We start from the raw sequence: 6,922 nt of genomic DNA on the forward strand, positions 1-6,922 counted from the left end.
AAAAAAGAAAAAAAAAAAAAAGGATTTGAATTAACAAAAAAAAGGATTTGAATGAGTATAGATATAGATATAGATATATAAAGGATTTAATTAGAAAAAAAGGAATTTAATTAAAAAAGAAATAAAGGATTTTAATTAAAAAAAAAGAAAAAAAAAAGGATTTGAATTAACAAAAAAAAGGGTTTGAAAATATATATATATATATATATATATATATATATATATATATATATATATATATATATATATATATATATATATATATATATACATACATATATACACTCAAGGATTTTAATTTGAAGAAGAAAAAAAAAAAAGGATTTTAATTAGAAAAAAGGAATTTAATTAAAAAAAAGAAATAAAAAGGATCTTCATAAAAAAAATATTTTAATAAAAAAAAAGAAAAAAAAGGATTTTAGTAAAAAAAAGAAAAAATTTGAATTAACCAAAAAAAAAAGGGTTTGAAATAAAAATAAGAAGGATTTTTAATATTAAAAAAAAGAAAAAAAGGATTTTAATTTTAAAAATAAAAGAATTTAAATTAAAAAAACAAAATAAAATGTTTCTGATACACAGAGAAGAGCCTCTGATATACATTAAGCCCCCCGATATGTATATTTTTCTACTTTACCTGTTATGTGAGATTTTAGCGATTTGGGTTGTTGGTCGTCGTAGAACTGAGTGCAGAGCAGAGAAATCTCATCTTTTTTTTTTTTTTTCCTTCTTCCAGTGAGTGGCTACAAGATATCGAGACGGGCAACCCCAATACCACCTGCTTGAGCCCCCCGCCAAAAGGCAGAGCACCGCGGCCGGCCCAGGATGCCGACAACCCGCCGCTGCGAGGTGAGTTCATAGACGGCGCTCAGCTGGGCTCTGCTGCCGTATCTCGTTGTGCACAATGGTGACCCCAGTCTTCTGGTGACAACATGGCGGCTTTACGTGCGACTTCCCCTCGGGGAGATCGATGTACATTGCAGGGATTTAACGAACCTTTTAGCAGAAGTATATATAAAATGTAATAGATTGCAGCTGGCCAGTCCTGTTGATCCCGCCAGAAATGCATGTCGCTTCCGGGGACTGAACTGAAATCACAATGTTTCAGCTTTCCCGTCTGTCTTTTGTGAAATACAAAGCAACCCCCCCCCCATCTGTGTAATAGAGAGGGGGAGGTGCTTGTAGTCCGAATCAGGAGAGCAGCTTGGGGTGACAACGCTGCTTCTCCATAGGATGAATACCAGTGAGTGTTGTCACCAGAAGACAGGTAGAGTGCAGATACAGGCAGGAGCAGCAGATTAACTAAAAGGGAAAGAAAAATCAGGCAAAACTAATACACCCCCCCCCCCCCAATACAAGGACTGATAGCACCCAGCAACACCCCCCCCCCCCCCCACATACAAGGACTGATAGCGCCCAGCCCCCCCCCCCCCCACATGCAAGGACTGATAGCATCCTCCCACATCCAAGGACTGATAGCGCCCCCCCCCCACACATCCAAGGACTGATAGCGCCCCCCCCCACATCCAAGGACTGATAGCGCCCCCCCCACACATCCAAGGACTGATAGCGCCCCCCCCCCCCACACATCCAAGGACTGATAGCGCCCCCCCCCACACATCCAAGGACTGATAGCGCACAGCACCCCCCCCCCACATGCAAGGACTGATAGCACCCTCCCCCACATACAAGGACTGATGGCGCCCAGCGCCCCCCCCCCCACATACAAGGACTGATGGCGCCCCCCTCCCCCACACATACAAGGACTGACGGCGCCCCCCCCCCCGCATACAAGGACTGACGGCGCCCCCCCCCGCGCATACAAGGACTGACGGCGCCCCCCACATACAAGGACTGACGGCGCCCCCCTCCCCCTCGCATACAAGGACTGACGGCGCCCCCCCCCCCGCATACAAGGACTGATGGCGCCCCCCCCGCATACAAGGACTGATGGCGTCCCCCCACATACAAGGACTGATGGCGCCCCCCCCGCATACAAGGACTGATGGCGTCCCCCCCCCCCCCCCGCATACAATGTTGCAGTAGAGCACCAATCTATTATTTATAAGGGGGGGGTATAATACCCTCACCCCAAACGTCAGCTAATGAATAAAATACACAATTCCTCCATCACAGTGCCGGCCTGTGTCCTCATAGATATTCCCTCACTTCCTGTCTTGGCGACAACCTTTTTCAGCACTGAAGGAAGTGAGGGGAATTCTCCTATGGAGGGGGGGGGGACGACAACAGCCAATTTGTTTCTGTCCCTCCCCATCTCTCTGTGATGCACTTTAATTTCAATTGATAAGATGTTCCTTCACCATTAAATGTGTCTGATTGTTACCAACCAATGAGTTGCCGAGGCTCAGCGATGGGGGTTCAGGCTCAGCTCGTGGGTGGGGTTCAGGCTCAGCTCGTGGGTGGGGGTTCAGGCTCAGCTCGTGGGTGGGGGTTCAGGCTCAGCTCGTGGGTGGGGGTTCAGGCTCAGCTGGTGGTTCAGGCTGAGCTTATGGATGGGGGTTCAGGCTCAGCTGGTGGGTGGGGGTTCAGGCTCAGCTCATGGGTGGGGGTTCAGGCTGAGCTGGTGGGTGGGGGTTCAGGCTGAGCTCATGGGTGGGGGTTCAGGCTGAGCTGGTGGGTGGGGGTTCAGGCTGAGCTGGTGGGTGGGGGTTCAGGCTGAGCTGGTGGGTGGGGTTCAGTCTCAGCTGGTGGATGGGGGTTCAGGCTCAGCTCGTCGATGGGGGTTCAGGCTCAGGCTCAGCCGAAGAGGGGGGGGGGTGCTTAGGGGGAGATTGGGTTCAGGCCCAGCCAACGAAGGGGGAAGGTGCTTGGGGGGAGATTGGGTTCAGACTCAGCCAATGGATGGGGGTTCAAGCTTAGCTGAATGACAGGGGGTTCAAGCTCAGCTGCTGGACAGGGGGTTCAGGCTCAGCCAATGGACAGGGTGGGGGGGTGTTCAGGCTCAGCTGATGGATGGGGGTGGGGGGTGGGGGGTGTTCAGGCTCAGCTGATGGACAGGGGTTCAGGCTCAGCTGATGGACAGGGGGTTCAGGCTCAGCTGATGGATGGGGGTGGGGGGGGTGTTCAGGCTCAGCTGATGGACAGGGTGTTCAGGCTCAGCCGATGGGGGGGTTCAGGCTCAGCCAATGGACAGGGTGGGGGGATGTTCGGGCTCAGCTGATGGATGGGGGTTGGTTCAAGCTCAGCTGATGGGGGGGGGTTCAGGCTCAGCCAAAGGACAGGGTGGGGGATGTTCAGGCTCAGCTGATGGATGGGGGTGGGGGGTGTTCAGGCTCAGCTGATGGACGGGGGGTTCAGGCTCAGCTGATGGATGGGGGGTCAGGCTCAGCTGATGGATGGGGGGTTCAGGCTCAGCTGATGGATGGGGGGTTCAGGCTCAGCTGATGGACGGGGGGTTCAGGCTCAGCTGATGGATGGGGTGGGGGTGGTGTTCAGGCTCAGCTGATGGATAGGGGGTTCAGGCTCAGCCGATGGATGGGGGTGGGGGGGTGTTCAGGCTCAGCCAATGGATGGGGGTGGGGGGATGTTCAGGCTCAGCCAATGGATGGGGGTGGGGGGGTGTTCAGGCTCAGCCAATGGATGGGGGTGGGGGGGTGTTCAGGCTCAGCTGATGGACAGGGGGGTTCACGTTCTAAATGTTTTTGTTTCTTCAGCCGTAAACTACACGAGGAAGTACAACAGCATCCTGAACCTAGAATGCCCTCAGATGTCCTCACTGGCCACCTACAGCTGGAAGATCCCTTTCCAAGCCGCCGGGAAGGAGATTGTCACCTCGAAGGACACCCTGATCGTCATTGTGAGGGGCGACACCTTGGGCCTATACGAGTGCTGGGCCAACGAGAACGGGTTCAAGTACAAGGTGGCCCAGTACTGGGTCAAGGACCCCAATGGGGTAGGCGACGACTCGGACAACGGCATATCCTTCAGCACCGATGAGCCCGACTACTACAAACCCTTTGTGGCGGTGACGGTGCTGTTGGTCCTCACGCTGTGCGCCTGTGTGGTCCTCTTCCTCTACAGCTGCATGGGACAAGATCAAGGCCAACCGGAAGATCCAGGGCTGCAGCACGCCGGAAACGGAGAAGCTGTCCACCTCCAAGCAGTCGGACAACACCCCGCTCAACGGCTTCTACAAGCACGCCAGGAACTTCGCCAACCGTGCTGCGTGCCGATCGGTGGGACCGACGGCAAAATGGACTTGGACAACAACAGCGTGAACCTGATGCCCAACGGTGGGACGCCGGCCGCGGCCTCTTCGGACGTCTAAGCCTCGTTGACCGCACTTGTCGTGGGACCATGATCATCTCTTGCCTGCTTTGGGCTACCTCAAGGACCCCAAGAACAGTTTGCTCTCTCCGCACATTCCATGGTGGCCCCTGTTGGGAGTCTCTGGTGGCTCCTTTTTTGGGGGTTTGTGAAAAACATTGGAAGGTCTCCAACCTCAACCCCGAAATATCAGAGAGGACTTGTAAAAAAGAAGCCTCGCCCGTCAACTTCCAGGAGGCCCAAAGCAACCTTGCTGGGGGGTGTCCTGGGACCTCCCCTACAATGTGAACGCCAATGTATATAATGATCATCCGAGGACCTGAACGCAGCTTTCACTGCCGAACTTTCCATATTGATGAGTGTACAAAGAAGGGCGTCTGGGATTGTCCCCCATGACGCCCCCCAAAAAAAACTATGCTGGGTGGATCCAGCACCCAAACCATGGATGGACCCCTCAGTTCCCGAGACGGCTTTCCTCACAAGGAGGTCGACTTCTTGAGTGAGACTCTTGGCTTGATGGTGGCAAGCGCAGAAATCCAATCGGGGGATTTCACCATTGGGGGGCCCCTAAACCATATCGGGGGGTTTATTTCTTGAATGTTCAACCCCTCTTTCTATGCATCTGGAACAAGCCCCCCCAAATCGCTGTTGGCTCCAATGGTGAGGAGGGACAGCTTCCGTCAGCAGTGAGTCCCCCTCCACCTTTCTACCCAGGCGCGTCCCGTCACCCCAAACCAGAGTTTTGGGCAGATCCAGCCTTTAAGGTGGGGGGTGGTAAGAGCAAGCTCCGCCCCCCCCAGCCATCGAGCACACAAAAGACGTTTACTAACCTCCAGCCCACGTGATGGGCGTGATCTGTGCATGTGGAACACGTGAGACTCAAGTGTAAATGTGACCGTGTATATGTGCCCGCCCATCACCCTCCATGCAGCACGTCACATGCGTACGCCCGTCCAATCGTATGCTGCCGTGATATCTTGTGGTGTGTGTGGATTAAGGGGGGGGGGGGGGGGGGGAGGGGTGGGAAGAAGTTGTCTCCTGTCGTCGCAGTACCGTATCAGTATTATAGGGGGCGATGTGTGCATGAAGTCACTGCCAAGTCTATACGTGGTTTTTTTTGTTTTCGTTTTTTAATATTTATAAAGTGATTTAAATGACCGTCTGTCGGGGTTCTGGTACTACGTGTGTCGGGTCTCATTCTGGTCTGTCATTGGTCTGTTCATCCGTCCCCCCCCCAACCGGTACCGAAACAAAGGAGGAGGTCCTGGTACCCGCAACATACTCCACACATGACTGCGCTGCCGGGACACGCCTAAACCTCGAACAAAGGATCGTCTGATACAGTATAGGTCACTTTGGGGCTACCCTGTTGGTTAGGAGGTATGTAATGTACAGCACAGCTTACAGAGTACCTGACTGTATACAGGGCAGTGCTCAGGAATATATAACAATGTCCCTTTTATTTGCTGGTCCGTGGGAGTAAAATAACGCCCGAGCGTATTCCACCCCACTCTACCCTGCAGGCTGTGCTGTATGTTACATACTCCTGTCTTCTCCACTATAAATGCTGTACTGTACCTTGCATGCACTTGACCACCCCAACATGTGTGATGTACTGTGTGTTACATGCACATGCCTGCCTCACTCCGGGTGCTGTGCTGAACATTACATACTCCTCCTGTCTTCCCTACTGTTGTACTGTAACCCTGACCACCCCATCCTATATGCTGTGTTGTACATTACATACTCCTGGCTTCCTACTGTTGTACTGTAACACTGACCACCCCATATGCTGTGCTGTATGTTATACTGTACATTACATACTCCTGACCGACCACCCCCCCTGTATGTTATACTGTACATTACATACTCCTGACCCCCCTGTATGTTATCTTGTACATTACATACTCCTGATATATAACAATGTCCCTTTTATTTGCTGGTCCGTGGGAGTGCTCTACCCTGCAGGCTGTGCTGTATGTTACATACTCCTGTCTTCTCCACTATAGATGCTGTACTGTACCTTGCATGCACTTGACCACCCCAACATGTATGAAGTACTGTGTGTTACATGGGGGGGTCAGGAGTATGTAACGTACAGTACAGCATACAGGGTGGAGCAGACAGGAGTATGTAATGTACAACACATCATACAGAGTGGGATGGTCAGATGTGTGTTATACCAAACTAGACTTTGTGTACATACACCTGACTACTCAACCCTGTATGCTGTGCTGAACATTACTACTACTGCTTTCTGCTCCACTCTGTACACACGGTCTAGTATGTAATGTACAGCATACAGAGTGGAGCAGACAGGAGTATGTACTGTACAGCACAGCATACAGGGTGGGGTGGGTCAGGGTTAGTTAAGGTTACAGTACAACAGTAGAGAAAACAGGAGTATGTAATGTAAAGCACAGCATACAGGGTGGGGCGGTCAGGTTTACAGTACAACAGTAGGGAAGACAGGAGGAGTATGTAATGTACAGCACAGCATACAGGGTGGGGTGGTCAGAGTTGGTTAAGGTTACAACAGTAGAGAGGACAGGAGGCGTATGCAATGTACAGCACAGCATACAAGATGGGGTGGTCATGGTTTACAGTACAACAGGAGGAGTATGTATTGTACAGCACA

At 51.5% G+C, this 6,922-nt stretch overlaps 1 pseudogene across 1 annotated transcript in view; it reads left to right on the forward strand.

The window, feature by feature from the left end:
* The window catches only part of LOC149443597 (semaphorin-4A-like), a 46,976-nt pseudogene extending 41,687 nt beyond the window's left edge, over positions 1–5,289 (forward strand). Inside the window, exons 14-15 of the transcript XR_016306650.1 lie at positions 734–846; positions 3,672–5,289. The product of XR_016306650.1 is annotated as a semaphorin-4A-like (transcript). The remainder of the gene's footprint in view (positions 1–733; positions 847–3,671) is intronic.
* Positions 5,290–6,922: the final 1,633 nt, after the last annotated feature.

The sequence above is a fragment of the Staurois parvus genome, unplaced genomic scaffold, assembly GCF_062004578.1.
Source record: "Staurois parvus isolate SC_StPar_1 unplaced genomic scaffold, SC_StPar_1.0 ptg000844l, whole genome shotgun sequence".
Lineage (NCBI taxonomy): Eukaryota > Metazoa > Chordata > Amphibia > Anura > Ranidae > Staurois > Staurois parvus.